The sequence below is a fragment of the Callithrix jacchus genome, chromosome 16, assembly GCF_049354715.1.
Source record: "Callithrix jacchus isolate 240 chromosome 16, calJac240_pri, whole genome shotgun sequence".
Taxonomy (NCBI): Eukaryota; Metazoa; Chordata; class Mammalia; order Primates; family Cebidae; genus Callithrix; species Callithrix jacchus.
Genome location: NC_133517.1, coordinates 72,473,124 through 72,494,257, shown reverse-complemented (window position 1 = coordinate 72,494,257; position 21,134 = coordinate 72,473,124). Strand labels below are relative to the sequence as shown.

Sequence of the window (21,134 nt, the reverse complement as noted above, 5' to 3'; positions counted from 1 at the left end):
CAGCCCCCGACAGGCCACGGTGTGTGATGTTCCTCTTTCTGTGTCCATGAGTTCTCATTGTTCAACTCCCACTTACGAGTGAGAACGTGCAGTGTTTGGTTTTCTGTTCTTGGGTTAGTTTGCTGAGAATGATGGTTTCCAGCTTCATCCATGTCCCTGAAACTCTGAAGCACTTTTATGAATCCAGAATCATATCCAATTATGCAATCCTTCCCCTGTTTTCTTGGATGACAGAAAATCCCATGCCTGGAGACACTCTGGTGTAACAAAGCTCCCTATACTTTTCCCTCCATTTTTCCTTGTTTTGTATGTGCTAGTAATGGTGGGCTGCGTTACCACATAATGGCATTAAAGACTTCTCTTTCATATATAATACATTCGTTATAATGTTTGGTGTTCTGAAAATGCTGAGGTTTCAGACATTTCAAAAATAGCTCTTTTCTTAAAAAATTAGATATGCAAGGTGGTGTGTTGGAGTTGGGTTCCATGGGAAGCTGACTCTGAGATGGAGATTTGCAAAAGGGGTGCTTTGGGGAATCAGTGACTGTGAGACAGCAGGAAGCAGAATTGGGCCAAAGGAGAAGCTGGGCTATGATATAGTGGCAGCAAAGGCCTCAGCCCATCCAGGCGGACTTTGGAGCAGGGGTGGCACTAAAGAGTTATTCTCAATTGAGGAAAAGCAGCCAGGAATTTATAGCCTGACATTAAGCAGTCATTGGATGCAGGCTGCCCAGGGTAGGGGCTATGACAGTGATGGGGCAGGAAAACCCCCTTAGCTGAGGACAGTTGTGGCAGTGGGGGTGGGGAGTGGTATCAAAGAAAAACACAGAGCTGTTAAAGCAGTAAAAACGGATTTTATTTAAAGCAGTAAAAACAGATTTCATTCAAGACTATTCCCAGTTCTATGTGGTCCAGAAGTAGCAGAGAGTGGTTAAAAGAGGAGGCAGAACAAGAAGAAACAACAACCCTCCTGCTCTCCCCCCTGGGGTTAGGTCTGAGTTCATTCACCTCAAACTTGGAATTGAATGAGAGGCTGAAGTTTTGATATCACACTACACGGGACACTTGGACACCTAGAAGTGACATTGTTAATACCTGAATGTTCCTGGGGAAGCCATGGGATCTTCCCTGGATATTAACCTGGGGTAGGGAAGAAAAATATAACAGAGAGAATTTAAAGATAACACTGGGGAAAAGGAATTTGTTTCCTTTTGTTCTTTGTCAAATCCAACTTATTTCATTAGCCAGTTTCTCCTAATAAACCTTCATTATTGTGCAAACTGCATCTCAATTATATGCAACCTGAGATAACTTGATTGGCAGTGATTCTGTGTGACTAAATGAGAAAGCCAATGAAGATTCTCTTAGAAGAAGAAGAAGAAGAAGAAGAAGAAGAAGAAGAAGAAGAAGAAGAAGAAGAAGAAGAAGAAGAAGAAGAAGAAGAAGATTGCACTATGGGGAAACACACCAGGATAGAATTGGGCTCAATTCCAAATACAGCCTGGGCAAGTGGGAACATATAGCCAAAAATAAAAAAATAAAAAAGCAGCAGGGTGAAGGTCGGTGGATGGGAATCACTAATAGGAAATATGAGGAGTAAGGGGATTTCTGGCTGAACCAACTGAGCAGACGCCACCCAGGAGGTGGAGAGGCTAAGGGACTGGATCGGATATCGAGGGTGATCAGATATCGAGGGTGGGGGACTCTTGTTAACGGACATAGCAGATTTTACCAGTTTTTCCTTGTAAAATCAAAAACTGGATTTTACAAGGAAGTAAACAGATGGGCCTAGAAAGGGTCAGGAGCCTGACTAAAGTTTGGTCTAGCAAGGAATCTTCAGTGGGGAACCCAGCTGAGCTGTCAGTTTCCCACACTCCTAGCAGCTGGTGGAATGATGCTTGGGTCCTAAAGGGCAGGACACGGATGGTGGACCTCAGGCTCCACTGCAATCCCCCCTCTACCATTTGGACCCTTCTGCTTTGTCTACAGAAGCGAATGAGGTGAACTACATGTGTGCCACTGCAGCTGGTCCCAAGTAACTGATCCTCATGGTCTCTTTCCTCTGCGATTCCTTCTAGATTTCCCTTGCCCTCAGCTGTCATCTCAGCTGATCTGGATGGCTTACCTGCTGGTGTGACCAGACCCTCATCTGAGTGGTCTGAGCCCCTAGAGACACTGCCCTTCTAGGCTATGGCTGTCACCTTTGCCCATTTACTTTAAAAACTGGGCAAATGTCGCTGCTGTGGTGAGTCTTAGACTCTTAGGATTTATTTCCTGACCTCCTGAGCGTGTGTGTCTTACCAAGACCTCCCCATCCTTGCCACTTCTTGTTCATCCGGTCTGATTAACATGATGCCGTCAATACAGTGAGCCAATGCGATGTCCTTTGGAACGTCTGGACAGTCCAGGTTACTTTGACAAATCTGTGCTCGCTCCTGATACTCATTTGGCACATAGTTTCATTCCTCCCTATGGCACAAGACCATAAACGCACATTCGTGTATCCATTTCCAAAGAATGCAAATTGCTTCTCATTCTCCTTACTTTTTCTCTTTTTTTTTTTTTGAGACGGAGTTTCACTGTTGTTACCCAGACTGGAGTGCAATGGCACGATCTTGGCTCACTGCAACCTCCACCTCCTGGGTTCAGGCAATTCTCCTGCCTCAGCCTCCCGAGTAGCTGGGACTAAAGGTGTGCACCACCATGCCCAGCTAATTTTTGTAATTTTAGTAGAGACGGGGTTTCAACTTGTTGACCAGGATGGTCTCCATCTCTTGACCTCGTGATCCACCCGCCTCGGCTCCAAAAGTGCTGGGATTATAGGCATAAGCCACTGCGCCCGGCCTCTTCTTTATTATAGAAATCAAAAAGATGTATTTGGGCCAGGCATGGTAGCTCACACCTATAATCCAAGCACTTTGGGAGGCCAAGTCTGGCGATCACTTGAGGCCAAGAGTTTGAGACCAGCCTGGCCAACATAGAAAAACCCCATGTCTACTAAAAATACAAAAAAATAGCTGGGTATAGCGGTGCATGCCTGTAATCCCAGCTATTTTGGAGACTGAGGCACAAGAATCACTTGAACCCAAGAGGCAGAGGTTGCAGTGAGCCGAGATCATACCACTGCACCACTCCAGCCTGGGTGACAGAGTGAGACTCTGTCTCCAAAAAAAAAAAAAAAAAAAAAAAAAATAGCAGCCTCCAGTGTGCCTGAGACCAAGCTAGCTGGCTCTAAGTAAGATCTGACTTCTGACCCAGCAGCTACAATGTTTCCATTGTAATGCCTTTGCAGGAGTTTACCGCCATCCCGCAGGATGCATCTGGCCTTTGGAGGAGGCAGATAAGAGAATTAAGTGGAGTCATGGTCAGGGATCATGCTTTTAGGCCTTTAAGGGTAGCACTAGTCTCTCCTGTCTCCCCAGGGATGCAATGTTAATTTGGTTAATCATGTTGGCTGTGGGGAGGGGCCAATTTCAAGAGCTTCCACTTGGTCTTTCCCAAGACACTCACTCTTACTTCACAAACCAAAGAACCAATGTGGGTGCTTGGTGAATTGCCAAGTATACCCACTCAAATTGCACATTTAGCGACTAGAGAAGTGACGACTAGTTCATCTGTGGACCCAGTGGAAACATAATCAGCCAGACTTGATTTATTACCTGGTACCTGAGGCCCCGAATCTACCAGCAGAACATGTCAACACTTCAGGTCTTAAATATCAATAATACCTTGGACCCTGTGCCCAGTAATCCTTGATATTCAGCTGTCTGTCTTTCCTCTGGGTATGTTTACCTGAGTAAATGACCACAGATCTCTTTGGGGAAGGACTGGGGAAATGACTGCCGTTTAACTTTGCCGTGGTGTCACCGGACCTTCCTCCTGGGTATCCGTCCTCTCCCTTGGTCAGTTCTGAGTTTGAACAGGGGCTTAGTTCTGAAAACTGAGCAAGGGATCTTTACTTTGTATTGGATTAGCTGCCCTTCACAGGTTGTTGTATATTGAGCAGTAGCCGCCATGTCTGTCCACCTCTCTTGCCCCTAACTATGCCTTATTACTTTTGTTCTGACACGGAGTCTTGCTCTGTCATCCAGGCTGGAGTGCGGTGGCGCCCCCCCTCCAAGTGGTGGGATTACAGGTGTGAGCCACCGCGCCTGGCCGGTATGCCTTATTATTTTAGCCATCTCCACAGCTCTAGATGGGCCACTGCTGGGATGATCACCACCCTGGTTTGCAGAGACTGTCCCTGTTTTAACATTGAACATTCCACACCCCTGGAAATCCCTCAGCCCTGGGAAAGCCAGAATGGTTGGTCACCCTGACCTCTCCCAAGCCCTCCTAGAACACAGTACTACTTTACCACTAATTATAATAATTGCTTGGATCTTACTTCTCTTGGTTAAGCACTATCTGGCCTTTATTCTTTTAGGATTCTCTCATTCCCAGGAGCGCAGTTTGATTACTGCATCTCCTGCCATTCATTCGCTGTGGTCTTCAGATGAGGGCCGCCACTGAGCTTCTCAGAAATACCAGCACCCGAACACCGGAGCATTTCTTAGTACTTGCTAGACAGAGCTTCCTCTCTGCAGGAGGTTTTCAGGCCTTCAAAGTATATCCATTGAACCCTTCTAGCATGAAGTCTTCTCTGAGACTTTGACTTCTTCCAAATCTGCCACCGTGACCTGGCATTTCTGTCACCTGATGTTAGCTACAGCTTTCTCTGAGCTTCCCAGGGCCATGCTAGCACCATCTTTCACAGTCCTTGCCAAGATGCTAAATCCCATATTATGAAAGAGTGCTCCAGTGCTGATAAGCACTGCCTCATCCAGCTTGACATTCTGATCCTCTGGACCCAGCACCCTCAAGATCCAGTCCCCTTCCCTCTTGCTTCTGATGGTACATGCAGACCATGTCCCACGGCCAGCTCATTTGACAGATAATGTGATTCCTCCCTTACTGGACCCAGGACTTCCCTGTCTGAGTTACACTGTGACAACCCTAGTAGCTCCTGATCTAGTGCCAGGAGGGAGGTGGAAGAAAGTCCTGCGGGGAGAAGAGTTACAAGGAGGAGGTCTCTGAGTAATCTTATGAGTGTGCGGGAGGAGAGTCTCTAACAGGGAGGCCAGGTCTGCGTCTGCTGGCCCTGAGACATTGGCACAGATATCCCACCATCTCAGGCTCTCTTTTTGTCTCATTAGAGCCTGACTTTGCCAGAGCAGTTCTGCTGCATTTGGGAATGTAAACTTCTTGAGAATCTGGCTACTTTTATGACTAATCCCGGTCCTTATCCTCAGCTTTATCTTTTCTCCTGACTTGAAGAGTTTCTTGTATGCTGACAAGAGGCTCTCTGGCTTTCACAGTTAGCCTTTAATTGCTGATTAAAGGCTTTTTATCATTAAGGGTCGTTTTTTTACCTTTGGCCTTTTATCATTAAGGGTCGTTTTTTTCCTGTTCAAAGGATCTGTTTTCTCTAACAGGCATCCAGTTCTACTGTGTCTGTGCTACCCTGTCCACATGCTTGGCCTAAGCTATTGCCCCCACCTGGTGTACTGTCCCAGTTCACCACTGGGTATGGTGTCGATTGCATTGATGCATATGTCAGGGACTGCTGTTGCTCCACCTGCCAGCAGTGATGGAGTTCTCAGAGTCTCTAAGGTCAGTCCTGGTGCCAACTGTCACAGGTTAGGTTTCTGGGGAAGCGGACTTTGAGATGGGAACTCACTGGGGGAAGGGGGGACTCTCAAGATTAACAACCTCAGAAGGGAAAGAAGCAGGATGGGCAGGAGGAGAAGACGGCCTGTGTTACAGTCGCAGCAGAGGCCCTCAGTGGATCCCACAGGAGTCTCTGGGGCTGGGATGGCCCTGTCTTGCAGCAAAGGGAAACAAGCATTTGTACCCCTGCATTGACCAATCACCGAATGCAAGGTGTCCCAGGAAGGGAGGGTAACCCTTAGCCAGGTAACTCTCTTTGTGGGGTAGGGGTGGGGCCACACAGCACTCCCAGCATCTCTGGGCATGAGGGCCTCAGTCCCAAAGAGAAAATCTGGATAATGCCTCCCAGCCTTGTGCGTCCTGAATGTGCTCAAGATGAGGGAAGGCAATATTGAGGACATTTCTGAATTTAGAACTGGCGAGATCTTCCATTTCATTCACTTGAACTAACACATATTTGGTCACTGTGGATGTAATAGTGAAAAAGCCACATCTCAACTCTGGAGGTGCTTCTGGTTTGGTGGGAGTGAATGGCCATTGAAAGGTCAAAAGCCCATCATGTGGGGATGGCTGACTCTGCCCTCTCATTTTATAGAAGAGGAAACTGAGTCTCAAGGAGGCAATATGATTTGACACAGTGTCCAAAATGAATTGATAGCAGGTGTGAACCGGAGCCCCAGCCTCACAATTCTCAGGCTAGGGCCTTTACCCCGGCCCCACAGTGTCCCTGTTATGCTTTGAAATTGTTCAAGGTCACTCACATTTTTAAATGCAAGCAAACGAAAATAATTAAAGCCAGAAGATGAAGGATTCCTCATTGCAATTCAGGAAAACTCACTTTATAAGCCCAGATTTTCTATTTGAGTTCTCATTATTGATTCAATTTGGATTCCCCTAATGGGGAATCTAATCTAATCATCCATTTGAAGTTATTTTCTATCATTTTATTGAAAGCTGAAGAACTCTACTGGGCAGGTAGATTAAAGGGGTTTAATCTGTTGACTTTCAAAATTTGTTTCCTTCTGAATACTTGGGTGGGGAACCATAATTTTTGAGCACAGCCTATGTCTTGTTAGGAGAACTGGTCAGAACAATCTCTGCTTCCTGCTTTGCTATGTGAGCATTCCCTGGAGTGGTTTTCCTGGTAATCTTGGCTGCCATCTTGGAGAGGTGAGATCATGGAACAGTGGGGGTGTGAGAGAGTTGGGTGCTGTGGGCAATGACGGCTTTTCTGGATTGAGGTAGCAGAATCAGAAAAACACCCCCAGGCAAATGCTGGCAACATCTCAGAACAGCCTTGGTGGTCAGATGGGGCCTTGGCAAGCCCCAACCCACAAAGCAAAGAGCTGATGTGATAACTAGGCTGACACTGGCCACGCCGACCTGCTGCTGAGGTTTGGTGGGGTGAATCACCCTATGTCTAGAATCATCAACTCAAGCAAATTCACCCACTCATTGTTTTGTTCTCGTCTGCATGTTGCCAGCTTGGACAAAATCTAGGCTCCCTCCTTGCCATGCTTGAGCCTTCCAGAGTCAACATTGCCACTTCTGAAGGGGTTCGAAGCAGCTAGAACTTGAAAACCTTTTCTTCTCGCCCAAGGTACTTGAAATCCCACCATAATCAATCAATGGGCCGGGAATCCCACAAGTGATTGTCCCTTTCTTTAAGCTGTTAACTTCGTCTGCCCTATTTTTCCTTAACTGCTCCTGCCCCCCAAATTTTCTACCCTTCTCCATCATAGTTCTCATCTACAATTTAATTGAGTGCTAAGAATCTAAGAGTAAAAGCGTCTCAATTTTAGGCTTTATTTTTTACTTATGGTTTATAATGTGTATGCTGAGGCAGGAGGATTGCTTGAACCCAGGAGGCAGAGGTTGCAGTGAGCTGAGATGGCGCCACTGCACTCCAGCATGGGCAACAGAGTGAGACCCCATCTCAAAAAATAAAATAAATAAACAACCAGATCTCATGAGAACTCACTCACGATGCAGTACCAAAGGGGGAGGAGCTAAACCAGTCCCTGAGCCAATCACTCCCACCAGACCCCACCTCCAGCATTGGGAATTACATTTCAAGGTGGAATTTGGTGGGGACACTAATCCAAACCGTATCAGGTACCATATTGCAAAGCCATCTAAAAGAATAAGTAGGAGCTGGACCAGTTGACTTGGAAGAATTTCCGTGATGTATTCCTGAGAAAAGCCATATATAAAGAAGCATGTATAATCCATCACATTTCTGTAAAATAGACAATGCCAAAAACTTATTCATGTGTACTTTTTGCATATTTCTATATGATTTATTCTAAAAGGGAAGGAATCACATGATGGTTCACCTGGATTTTCTGTGAGTGTGGGGAAGGCTGGTGGTGGAAGTGACATAGGCATAAAGGAGATGCATTTATGAAAAAAAAAAAGCAAAAACTGGTGAAAAAGAGTACTCCATGCTTGATTGGATCTCAACTTTTCAATATTTGTATGAAAGACAGGAAATGAGAGGGAAGTTTACATCTATATTTACTGATACATAGGTATGACAAGAGAGATCTAATTGTCCAAACAACTAGTGTGACATTGTTTTATTTCATTCATAGTGAATCAACAAACTAAAAACTTTTAGATAAATGATCAAGGAGAAAGATATGGAAAGGCATGTTCCAGGCCAGTTAACACTAGTTCCCTGAGGGGACTGAAAAGACGGAGCAAGAGAAAGACAGTTTTTGCTTTATACACCTCTGCTTGGAACAAGTAACACAGGGCCTTTACAAATTGTAAAGGTCTTCTGACCTGATACTGCAGCCTACTATCTATCTATTTCCTTGAGCAAATTCTGTAACCTTTTCAATTTCTGGTGTTTTCTACAAAATGGGGATGATAGTCTCTGACTCATAAATAGGAAGACAGAATAAATTCATCCAAGGAAAAAAGCACAGTACCCAGCAAATAGAAAGCACTTCTTTAAGTGTTCGCTATTATTATTACTATCTTATTTTTGAGACAAAGTGTCTCTCTGCTGCCCAGGCTGGAGTGCAATTGCGCGATCTTGCCTCACTGCAAACTCCGCCTCCCAGGTTCAAACAATTCTCCTGCCTCAGCCTCCCCATTAGCTGGGATCACAGGTGTGCACTGTGATTTTTTGTATTTTTAGTAGAGACGGAGTTTTGCCATGTTGGGCAGGCAGGTCTCGAACTCCTGACCTCGGGTGATCCAAAGTGGATCCTCTGCCTCTCAGAGTGCTGGGATTACAGGCATGAGCTATCGTGCCCAGCCTATTATTACTATTATTATCGTTATTGCTCCTCCTCCTTCTATACTACAGCAAGAGCACTTGAGCCAGATGTAGGGGAGATAGCAGCTGGTAAGCGTAACAGAGACACTGAAGTGTGAGCTAACGAGGCCTTTTACAAGACATCTGTGACCACACCAACAGGTAGAAGAAAGCCATTAAAAGCATCAAGGTAGTTAGATAAAGCTGAGTCTGAAATAAGTAAAACATTATTACGGGATCCGTGGGGTGTCGCTTTTCTGGCTGGAAATCTCTGTGGCCAGTGGTGCCTTTGCCTGAGTTTTGCTTGGGCCCACTGGGCTCATTCTGACCACTTGGCCTGCCAATTTTTGTGTGTTTATGTATTTTGCGTGTGTATTTGTATCATCTATCTCTCTATCACTCTATTACTCTATCTATTCCCCACAGTGAAAATAATTTACAGGATAGGTAAATAAATTAAGGCATATTCATGCAATGGAATACAATACAGTGATGAAAATGAACTAATTACAGCTACATGAAACTATACTCATGAACACAATCTGGGTAAAAGAAACTGGAAACAAGAATATATATAGTTTTTGACAGCTGTGCTATTTCATATTCCCAACAACAGTACAAGGGTTTCAGTTTCTCCACATCTTTGCCAACATCTGTTATTTTCTGGGGTTTTTTTTTTAGATAGTAGCTGTGAAAGGAAAATAAAAACTTGGTACCTCAATTCCTTCTGCCAACAGGAAAAAATTAAGCTGAAAGCTGAGTCATGCAATAAGCTGCCTTTTCTTTTGTCCCTAAGCAGAGTGCTACACATAAAAGGTTAAACATCTCCACAGATAGCTACTGTATGTCCACCTCCTTATCTTATGTAAAGTGCCAATTTTCTGAGCATGAGACATGAATAGATAATTGACTCTTCCCCTACCTGCTCCTTTCCTCTCAAAACATGTGCGTTACCATACCCTTCCTCTTTCCCCTCCAGCCCACTTTTTCCCTTCAAATATTGAAACCCTCAAATTCACCTCTGAAGAAAGGCACAGACCACGGACTGTTTCTGGGGTGGCGTCCTTTTTTTCTTCCAGGCAGGTACTTAACTTTGGCAAAATGGTTTACATTTCTCGTGAATGTGATGTGGTATCTCGTTGTGGTTTTGATTTGCATTTCTCTAATGATTAGTGATGTTGAGCATCTTTTCATACGCTTATTGGTCATTAGTATATCTTCTTTGGAGAAATGTCTGTTTAAGTCACTTGCCCATTTTTAATCAGATTAAGTTTTTTTATTGTTGAATTATGGAGGTTCTGTATATATTCTGAGTATCAATCCCTTGTCAGATATTTGATTTACAAATGTTTTCACCCATTCTGTTGGTTGCCTTTTTACTCTGTTGATAGTATCTTTTTTTTTTTTTTTTTTTTTAATTTTGAGTCAGGGTCTTACTCTGTCACCCAGGCTGGAGTGTAGTGGCATGATCTCAGTTCACTGTAGCCTCTGCCTCCCAGGTTCAAGCAATCCTCCTACCTCAGCCTCTTGGGTAGCTGGGATTAGAGATAAGTGCCACCACACCTGGATAATTTTTGTATTTTCAGTAGAGACAGCCTGGTCATGTTGTTAGGCTTGTCTTGAACTCCTGACCTCAAGTGATCCACCTACCTTGGCCTCCTAAAGTGCTGGGATTACAGGCATGAGACACTGGGACTGACCAATAGTATCTTTTGATACACATTTCTTTTTCAGTGTTCATGAAGTCTAATTTTTTTCTTTTCTTGCCTGTACCTTTGGTGTTATATCCAAAAAATCAGTGCCAAATCCAGCGTTATGAAGTTTCGCCCTATGTTTTAAGAGTTTCCATACTTTTAGGTCTTACATTTAACTCTGATCTATTTTGAGTTCATTTTTTTATATGATGTGGTCTAGTTTCATTCTTTTGTATGTGGATATCCAGTTTTCTAAGCACTGTTTGTTTTTCTGGTTTAGTTTTGGTTTTATTTTTTGTAGAGATGGGGCCTTGTTTTGTTGCCCAGGCTGGTCTCAAATTCTTGGCTTTAAGTGATCCTCCTGCTTTAGCCTCCCAAAATGCTGGGATTACAGGCATGAACCACTGCACCCAGCTTCAGCATAATTTGTTGAAAAGACTGTCCTTTTCCCATTGAATGGTTTTGGCAACCTTATCAAAAATCATTTGGCTAAAAACATAAAGGTTTTTGGTTATTATTATTATTTTTTAGACAGTGTGTCATTCTGTCACCTAAGCTGGAGTACAGCCTCGACCTCCTGGGCTCAAGGAATCCTCCTGCCTTAGCCTTCCACGTAGCTAGGACTACAGGTGCACACCAATCTGCTCAGTTAATTTTTAAATTTTTTTTTGTAGGGACTGGGTCTCACAATGTTGCCTAGGCTGATCTCAAACTCCTGGGCTCTAGTGGTCCCCCAACCTTGGCCTCCCAAAGTGATGAGATTACAGGCATGAGCTATATATCCAGCCATATGAAAGTTTATTTCTCAAAAAATTAAAAATAGAATTACTATATGATGCAGCAATGACACTTCTGGGTATATACCCAAAAGAACTGAAAACAAGATCTTGAAGAGATATTTGTACATCCATGTCCATAGCAGCATTCTTCACAATAACTAAAATGCATAAGCAACCCAACTGTCCACTGCCAGATGAACAGATAAGCAAAATGTGGTATACACATACAGTGGTATTTTGTTCAGTCTTAAAGAGAAAGGAAATTCTAATAAATACTACAACATTGATGAATCTTGAGGACATTGTGCTAAGTAAAATAGACCATTTACAAAAAGACAAATACATATGATTTCACTTATATAAAGTAGGGTAGTCAAAATTATAGAGACAGAAAGTATTAATAGAATGGTGATTGCAAGGGGCTGAGGATGGGGAAAATGGGGAGTTGTTTGATGGGCACACATTTTCAGTTTTATAAGATGAAAAGAATTATGGGGGTGGATGGTGCTGACGGTTGTACAACATTGTAAATGTATTTAATACCACAGAAGTGTGCACCTAAAAATGATTCAGATGGCAAATTTTGTGGTATGTATATTTTACCACAATAATGACAAATACTTTAAAATGTTTTTAACAAAAGAATGCACACAGTGTGCTTCCATTTATACACAATTCAAAAACAGACAAAAACCAACCCATGGGTTAGAAATCAGAATAGGGGCTACCTTGGGGAGGAAGACAAAGATAATAGTGGAGATGGAGCACAGAGGGACAAACAGTATCACTAAGGCTCCATGTCTTGACCTGAGAGGTATAGGCAGAGGATGTACCACTTTCGGTGATTCACTGAGCATTTTTGATGTATGCACTTTTCTCTAGGCATGTTATAGTTCAAGAAAAAAATTATAAAAGTTTATAAAAATAGAGAAAAATAGACGCTGAGTGAAGGCCCGAGGAGTTTTCCTTTTATAGCTCCTCATGTTATCATTGAAACTGAAAATTCGGAAGAGCCAAGGTCGGGTACCCAACAGAGAGGGTGTGGTGGCTACAATTAGATCTGCAGGAGAATAGGACTTGGGAGAATGGGCTGGAAGCAAGAACCCAGTCAACAGCAGGAAATGCCCATTCAAACCAGAATGGAAGGGACAGCCCAAGGTCAGAGGTTGGCAGGAAGGAAAGGCTGGCTACATGTGTAGCATGTATTGACTGAACTTTCTATAGAGGAGGGGCAGGAGGTGCCTGGCAATGAGTAACACTAGAGCTTATTGCCCAGGGGCCAGAGTTAGACTAGGGGGTTGCAACCCAAGGCAGCCGGATGTGTTCAAACCCAAGTTAGTGTTTACCCAAGGGTGAGCTGGGGAAATTGAGATCTGTTGGCATATTCTGAAAGAGAGGTAGGACTTAAAATGGAATTAAAAACCAAAAAGTAGGAGATAGGACCTGGACTGGGTGGGGAGATTAGTAGAGAATTGTAGTCAATGTATTACAGTAGGTAGGTGGTCAGACATGAGCAGGGAAGGCAAGCCCCTCTGCACCCCAACTAGGAATGTCAGGTGAGCATTGGGTGATGGTCAGGCAGTTGTTAGCTGTCTCTCTAAAATAATAATTGGTTGCTGCCAGCTCCAGGGAAAGGCAGTTTCTCAATAGATAGGAAAAACCCGAAGCTAGTGGTGAGCAGCTTCCCGGTAAGATCTCAGGAGTTGGGCGAGTGGCCTCAAGCCTGGGGACTTGCTGCTGCTAACATACTTTGGTGTCGTGTGCCTTGGATACATTTCCCCAGTAGTAAGACAACTCTGCACCTTGTCTTCTTCCACTGGAACTATTTAACCCCTGTATGCTGTTTTCTTCTTTCTTTTGCTCTCCTGCTTACTAATCAATCCGCAGAATGATTCCTCTCGGCCACAGTGGCTCTACTTCCCTTGGCTGATCTCTCCTCTCACCCTGACAGGTGGTTCACAGCAGTGGGAAGGACCTTGGGGTCTACACCAAGTAGACCTGAGACATGATTGACCCTCCTGGACGGGAGGCTTGTGAGAGTGGTTGGGCTGAAGGCTAACACTGTGCAACGTCTGGAGTTTCCTCTGCTTTTTCAACCAAAATCAGCTGTTTTCCAGAAACCCACCTATTTTCCTGTTTTCTCTGTGTGTATCCTGAGATGACCTTACACACACACACTGAACCATCCACCTCAGGGTAAGTCTGCCTCTTCTCTGTTTTCACTTCACATGCCATGTGTCTTCTTTCTCTGCTACTGGCTCATTGCTGGGATAGGCACTAGTTGGAACCCAGGCTCTGCCAACTCCTTATGACTTACCATATCCTTTTCACCCCTGTTACGCCCCATAGCCAAGTTTGCCAGTGGCTTTTCAAGCAGCTTGTATAGAGCCTCACTCTGTGGCCCTTTAAGGACCCCATCTACTTCCTCCTTTTTGAGTTAGCACTGCTTTGGGAGGAGGAGAAATTCTTCCTCACCATTTATGAGTTCTTACCCCTAAGCCCCAAGTCCTCCAGAGGTTCCTCCTTTATGTCAAGAGGACAAACAAACATCACCCTCTGGAATGCCAGGGCTGCCATGTTTGCGAGCGTATGAAAGCGTTCCATAAGTATTCCTCTTGCGTCCTCCCACTGCCTCCTGTAGCCTCCATTTCTCTAATAACTTCCACACCCTTTTCAATATTCGTCAAGACCTTCAAGATGCTATTCAAAGGGAGGAAAGTCCAGCCCCCTTGTAGCAGTTAGCTGAAAAACAGGCGTCTCATCTACTTAAAAAACATGAGAAATGGAAATCTGAGAAAAGAGATAATCATTTTGTTGCCAGAATGCACCACATGAGAGTCACTGTAAGGTCATGGAAACTAGGATGTAGGCCAATCCAAGGCCACAGGTACAAGAGACCCAGAGGACAGAGATGAAGGTTGGTCCCAGGCTATCAGATTACTATTAGAAAAGAGATGAAGGCAAGGTTAGTGGCACAGAGGAAGACCAGTTTATTCCAAAACCCCAAGGATGAATGGGTGGGGGGCCTGTTCAGTATCTACTTTGTTCTCAAGTAGGTAATTGTAATGAGATGGTAACAAGTTTAAGGGTACATGGTAAGACCGGTTTATTCCAGAACCCTAAGGATGAATGGGGAATGTCCCATACAGGGTAACAGGAAAGTAAGAAGGGATGCCTTCTTTTTCCTTTTTTCTTTTTCCTTTTCTCCTCTATTCTCTCTTCGCAGATGGGTGATCATGTCTACATACTACAGGACGTGCCCCTCAGATGAATCCTCAAGAACTGGGAAAAGTTTGATTCCCTCATGCCTTAAAATCAAAACTAGTGATACAGGAGCTAAAAAGAAATTGTTTAGGTGGTTAGTGAGGATAAGAGAGTCCTCAGTAAGGATTCCCTTTTAATAAAAAGGAGCAACAAAATCATTTCTTTTCTAGCAAAGAGCAGCCTGAAAAATCGAGCTGCAGACATAGATAAGTGGAAGCTTGCACGGGTAAATGCCAGCAGTTGTACCAATGGGAAAAGGCTACCTGGGGGCCGGGTATGTTCAACATGGAGGTTTCCCTCTTCCCTTTTCTTTGTCACCATGTGTGCAGCAAAAAATAACCACCACCACCACCACCAACAAAACAGGCAACATGGCAACATCCAGGTAGAGACCCCATCTGTATAATAAAAGATTAGGGTGGGATGGCCAGCCTCTTTGCACGCTATATAAATCACTTCCTCGAGCTCATCTATAAAACCCCCGTGCATTTCTCCATGAAACTGGAAGATTCACTCCAGAGCCCCTCCTTCTCTGCAGGAGAGAGAGCTTTTCACTTTTCTCTTGCCTATTAAACCTCTGTTCTTAAACTCACTTCTGTGAGTTTGAGTCCTCAGTTTTCTTGATGTGAGACAATGAACCTTGGCTTTACCCCAGACAATGATGCTGCTTCATTAGATTTTCTTTGTAGTACTGTTTGGCCTAAAAATGAACTGGGAGAAAATTATGGAAGTCAGCCTTAGAATCCAGTACTCTTATGCAGGAAATCCTCAAATTAGTCTCCTCCGTCTTTTATTATTGATATCAGAAGAAGGAAGACAGGGCTAAGGAGAAAGAGAAACACAGGGACCAAAGCAGGATCAACCATTGGCTGCTCTGTAAACCCACCGTTCCCCTCCAGGTTGACCTAAGGACACTCCTTCAGGTAACTGCCATTGGTATGGGAAGCCCGGCCACTGGAAAGCAATCTGCCCCAATGGGACAAACAGGAGAAAGTCCTCCATGGTTTGCTCCCTCTGCCACATGCTCAGCCACTGGAAACGGGGCTTCTCTGAGGGCTGAAAGGCCCCCAGGATAGAATGCCAACCCCTGATGGCCTTGAGCTGAAGGGGCTCTCTGCTCAGCTGAGTTCCGAATCATCAACAGGACAAAGCCAAGGGCAACACTGGAGGTGACAAGGAGAATTATAAATTACCCTTTTAGTTTCCAGAGTTGCCTACACTCTGCTAATCTCTGAGTAACTCTTCTCCAAATCCTGTTGGACAATGGAAGCAAATGGCAACCCCTCCCTCCAAAAAAACTTCACACTTCTTTGTATTACATAAGGAACCAATTACCATTCTCCCTCCAGTCCCTGGTAATATCTAAATACCCTATACCTCTTTGGGGCAAAAATATACTTTTCAAGATGTGTACCTGCTTAGTATTTACTCAGCATCTGAATTCATTTTTCTAATAGCCATTTCTCCTGAGACAGCCACCTAAATCTTTAACACCTAAACAGTCGTACCTCAGTGGTTTAGAAATATCCCACCCTTATTCAGACAAGCCCTAGTAAAAATCTGAGCGATCTCTTGAGGGGGTATAACTTCTACAGTGTAAGGTCTGACCACCCCATGGACAGCATGGCGACCCCGTGAACCACAAGAACACCTCTGGAGGGCCTTCCAGAATTAGAAAACCTGAAATAGCTGTAAGATCATAAAAAGAGGAAGAAATGATCAACCCCTGCAGCACCTACTGAACTCTGAGACATTCTCTATTGTTTCTTATTCCAGCCTCAATTGACAAGGCCATTGGACTTTGTAACTGACCTTGGCCAACCCTATGTTCACCCCATGACCCCTTCCCAGCTTGGCCAACCTTGTGACTCCACACCCTATGACTCCCCTCCCAGCTTGCAAGAAAAACCGCCCTAAACTTAACTTTTGTAACTTTCTACTGCCTTCCCCACAACCTATAAAACCAACTCCTATCCCACCTCCCTCTGCTGATGCTATTTTCGGCCTCAGCCCGCCTGCACCCTGGTTAATAAACAGCCATGTTGCTCATACAAAGCCTGTTGAGGGGTGATATCTTCATTCAGAGTGCGAGTTTTAACATACCATATATAGATAACCTCCTTATCTGCTCCCCCTTCACAGAACTCTCATAAAAACATGCAGTACAAACCTAACAGAAGGAAAATTACTTTTTTCTAATTCAAAGTTAATAAAGGGACAGATATTTTTGGTAACAAACATTAAAGAGATTTTATATGAGAAAGCATCTTGTGAGGTAAATTCTTGTCCTAATATAAAATGACTGGTTGTTTACAAAGAGAAATGTTTAGGGTAAGACAGAAAGTGCAAGCATACGTTGTGTAAGTTGTAAAAAGATTCATGAAAGGAACATTATGAAAGAAATGTTGTACAATTTAAAGTTTATTAGGCTTACTAAATGCTTTAAGGTAAAAAATAACTGCTATGACTCTTAACTGTACAACTTGTCTGTTTTAAAGCCATTAAAGCTAGGTAAGGCCTGGGGACATACAGAGCTGGCCATGCCTGATAGCTATGCTGGAAAACGTCAGAATTTATCTGCACTTCTGTCCAGTGTCCTCGACTCCAAACCTAGCACATAACTAGAATCACTTACTTACCAGGGTTTTTCACCAAAAGTTGCTAAGAGTTAAGAGTGTAACATGTAACATATCTTTGAGACTACTGGACAAACAGTTCTACATGCAAGACATGTAAGAAAAGTAGAATGTGCTTTTGGTAAAAGATTATAAGAGGCATGGGAATGTGGAATTTTGCCTAGTTTAGGGGGTTAAAGAATTGTATTAAGTTAGATAGGATAAAGCTGAAGGTTTGAGTAAGTCGTGGAAAGTTTGTGAAAGATTAATATTGTAAAAGAAAGTCTGTGTGAATATATTAGCTAAAAGTAAAGTGATTCAGTTTATCCAGAAATTAAATATTGAAATAAAAATACATGGTTTTCTTACAGCACTGTTCTGCTCTTTAAGAGAAAATTGTAAAGGGTTATAAAAGGTTTATGAGAATCTTACCTTATGGTCAAACTGATTAAGAGTGAATAGATTTTTCTATAAGGTTTTATTAAGAACTGGGTTTGAAATCAATAGTATGCTAATTCAAAGGTAAAATACAGCTTTCTTTTGGTATTTGTATAAATGTGTTATTGATATGTATTCCAAAATTATGCAACACTCCTATAATTCTGATATTACTTAGTATGTGTTATCAGTAATAATTCTTATGATAAATTATTGTATATAATTCTTATATTAAATTGTGTTAACTTATTACCACTGAGGTAACAAATTTCCTTGTTAATTGTGTCTTTGTGGCAACCCTAAGACATTTCATCATCCACAGACAATTGTTGTCATATTTTGATCCTCTTTAAAAGGTGGTTTTATAATCAGCTATAAAACTCTGACAGGTGCTGGTGAATGCAGGTTTCTGGTAACTTTCGAGGCTGTTACATTAAAATGGAGAGAAAAGAACTTCTAAGACTCTCTTGGAAAATTAAAATGTTCATAAATATCAAGCAGAAGAGGAATACTGACGTAATCTTTTTTAACCTTTTACTTAAAGCATTGCTAATCCTTTATTTTTCAAAGTCAAGAAAACTTTTCTTTTGATCTATTTGCAGCATTTAACAATTGAGTACTCCTGTAAACAAAATTCGGAGCATATTTGTTTCTCTTACCTGATTAATACAGAATTTGGAAACTATTTGTGAGTATTCTTAACTTATGGCAATATAGTTATTTGCATAAGTTAAAAAAATCTGTTTTCTTTTGCAATAGGACACAATAGAAGAAACTGGTTATTTTACCAAGGCCTGGACCGGAATGGCATGCTTTCTTTTAAGAAATCAAAGTTAACTTACAGAGCCAATGAAAGCCCCTTGGGAAGACTGGCCTCATATCTTGTCTACACAGTACCTATACAGGATTCCTGACCTGTCATAAATAAAGAATGTCATTTTCTGCCAGGCCCAGAAGCACCAGGTTATCTCAGGGCCTCAAGAGGAAAGGAATTTACCCAACTTATACAGGTATTTAATGGCACAAACCCATAGCTGGGCTTAAGGCTTTAAAAAGTTTTATCTGAGATTTCTTATGGAGCAAAGTTCTATCAAAAGCAATTTAAAAAGGAATCTATATGGCAAATAATTATTCTTATTGTGCTTTATGTAAATAATCAGACCAATTATAATAAGACTAAAGCTTATTTTGCAAACAAGTCTGTCCTATCATAATTTGTTTTTAATTAAAATGAGGGCTAGAGAGAGAAAAATTATGTTTCAAGTACTATAGTACACTTGTTATTAGGTTCTAATCTCATCAGTTTTTTCTGAGTTTTTATCTGCAGTTGATTCTTGTGATCTCTGACTGTGGCTCAGAAGAAACAAGAGGGATGGGTAATGTAAAAATCTGGACCAATATTGTAATTCTGGGCACATATTGGAATCAGCTAGCAACACTGTATACCAATTAGCAGGCATTACTATAGCCATCAGTTACCAGGGCATATTGGCAGCCTCAAGATTTTTTGGAGCTGTCCTCACCCCCTTATTTCATTTTAAAATTCTTCTAAATCTAGTAACCAGATTTTTCTCCTCTCACCTTCAGACCATCAAGCTCCAAATAATCCTCAGTGACGGCTGCCATCCTCTCAATATTCAAGAGTCACCCTTCTACAGGGGACTCCTAGACTGCCCGTCAGTGAGACATGAGACAAAACCCTGCCCCTGTCTCCCACAGACTTGACTAAATATCACTTTCACCAACCCATAGAGCCACCCTACCCTGACAGCTAGCAAGAGGCCAAGACCCACAGAACAACAATAGAGCAACCACCTCTTCTCCACTGTCAGCAGGAAGTAGTTACAGAAAACTGACCTTCATCCATTTTCACCAAAGAATTAGGGTCTTGGACTCTTGGCAGGTGGTAAATGTTATAGTAGGTAGCCAGTCAGACATGAAGAGAAAAGGAGAGACCATCTCCCCCTCCACCACCAGTAATGCCAGGTGGCCATCAGATGATGGTCAGACAGTTGTTGTCTCTCTAAAATAATAACTGGTCTCAGCCAGCACCAGAAAAAGGCAGTCAAACAATAGGTAGGAAACGCCTGAAGATGTGATCAGAAGCTTCCTGATAAGATCTCAGGAGTTGAGAGAATGGGCATAAGTATGCATAGTAAGGGGCAAAATGGTGGAGTTTAGGTGGTATATGACCTTCTAAGAACACTCGAATGGTAAGGGACGAATGCCTCAGGTGAGCATGTGTACATCTCTAGTAAACACACTGCACATGCAGCCTCTGCCAAGTGCTGGCAGGCCACTGACCATGAAGACAGCCCACCCCAAGGGAAGAATCACGGAAGAACTAACACAAAGCTGGAAACATGCCAATGTATAAGACCCCAAGTCAAAGGTCAAACCACACACTTGACCTCTCAAGTCACCCAGTTGGCCCTCTTCCAAATGCACATTACTTCCTGTCATTCCTGCTTTAAAGCTTTTTAATAAACTTTCACTTCTGCTCTAAAACTTGTCTCAGTCTCTTCCTTTGCCTTAATGCCCTGGTAAAATTTTTTCTTCTAAGGAATGAAGAACTGAAGTTGCTGCAGACCTGTATGTATTCACCACCAATAACAAATCGTTGGCTTGGATAAGGGAAAGCAGGACATGGATATCCAAGTTTCTTAAGATATAGGGTCAGGGGGCCGGTCTATAGGACTTTCATATGAATAAGATTTGCTATAGTAGGGCATTTGCCCAGTGGTCAAGTCTTAAGGCAGAGCACCCCAAACCCAATCACCAATACATAAGGGGTCTCAAGTTCAGAGCCAGAGAGACCTGGGTTCAAATCATTGCTCTGCGACCTAATTCCTAGGTGACTTTGGACAAGTCATTTAATTTTCCTGCAGTGCTGTTTCTTCTGTAAAATGGACATAACAATACTTCATAGGGTTGATGTGAAGAAGAAATGAATTGAACACAAAAGACCTGACATAGACTAGCTACCGTAGTGGTAGCTGGAGCTTCAATGCCAGTTTCTGTGACTGTTAGGCACTGTGAAATCTATTTTGGCAACTCTGCTATAATTTGGAATCTCTCCCAATTCTTGGCTGTTCTTGGCATAGATTAGTTTGCTGGACTAAGTGGCCTCAGCCTAGTAAGCTGTGACTCTGTTTTGCCAGTTAGGGTGCTGTTGAAGATTAAACAGATTCTCAGGCACTATTCCCAGATGGCCTCCCTCGAGGAAGAAACTGTTTAGGGACAGTCCCTGCCCTCCATCCTGGTAGAGAGAAGCTGTCATGGAATGACCAAGGCTCAAGGTTTGTCATCCTCTGCTGCCTCCTTTGGCCTCTCTAAAGCCCCAGCTAGGTGAAGTCAAAGTGGCCTT

At 43.0% G+C, this 21,134-nt stretch overlaps 1 long non-coding RNA gene across 1 annotated transcript in view; it reads left to right on the top strand.

The window, feature by feature from the left end:
- LOC118148391 (uncharacterized) overlaps positions 1-20,275 on the top strand; it is a 30,900-nt gene extending 10,625 nt beyond the window's left edge. The window contains exons 2-3 of the long non-coding RNA XR_004735202.3: positions 13,402-13,646; positions 18,527-20,275. This is a non-coding gene — a long non-coding RNA (uncharacterized LOC118148391). The remainder of the gene's footprint in view (positions 1-13,401; positions 13,647-18,526) is intronic.
- Positions 20,276-21,134: the final 859 nt, after the last annotated feature.